Here is a 324-nt window from a genome sequence, read left to right on the forward strand (position 1 = left end):
TGTTACTGTCCCCAAAGGTGCTGCTCCACGTCCTGTCACTGTTACTGTCCCCAAAGGTGCTGCTCCACGTCCTGTCACTGTTACTGTCCCCAAAGGTGCTGCTCCACGTCCTGTCACTGTTACTGTTCCCAAAGGTGCTGCTCCACGTCCCTCCGTGCTTGCTCCGCCTCAGGCACCCGTGTGAGGGAGAGATGCTGCAGGACAGGCTTCAGTAGGAGGAAAACCAGCGTGTTCAAACCAAGAGAAGTTGCTGGACAGGCTGTTGCTGCTCCCTCAGAGGTAGCTCTTGGAAAAATCTTGGCCATTTTATAAGAAGATCTGCAG

This window comes from Manacus vitellinus, unplaced genomic scaffold (genome assembly GCF_001715985.3).
Source record: "Manacus vitellinus isolate BGI_N305 unplaced genomic scaffold, ASM171598v3 scaffold_185_pilon, whole genome shotgun sequence".
NCBI classification, from domain to species: domain Eukaryota; kingdom Metazoa; phylum Chordata; class Aves; order Passeriformes; family Pipridae; genus Manacus; species Manacus vitellinus.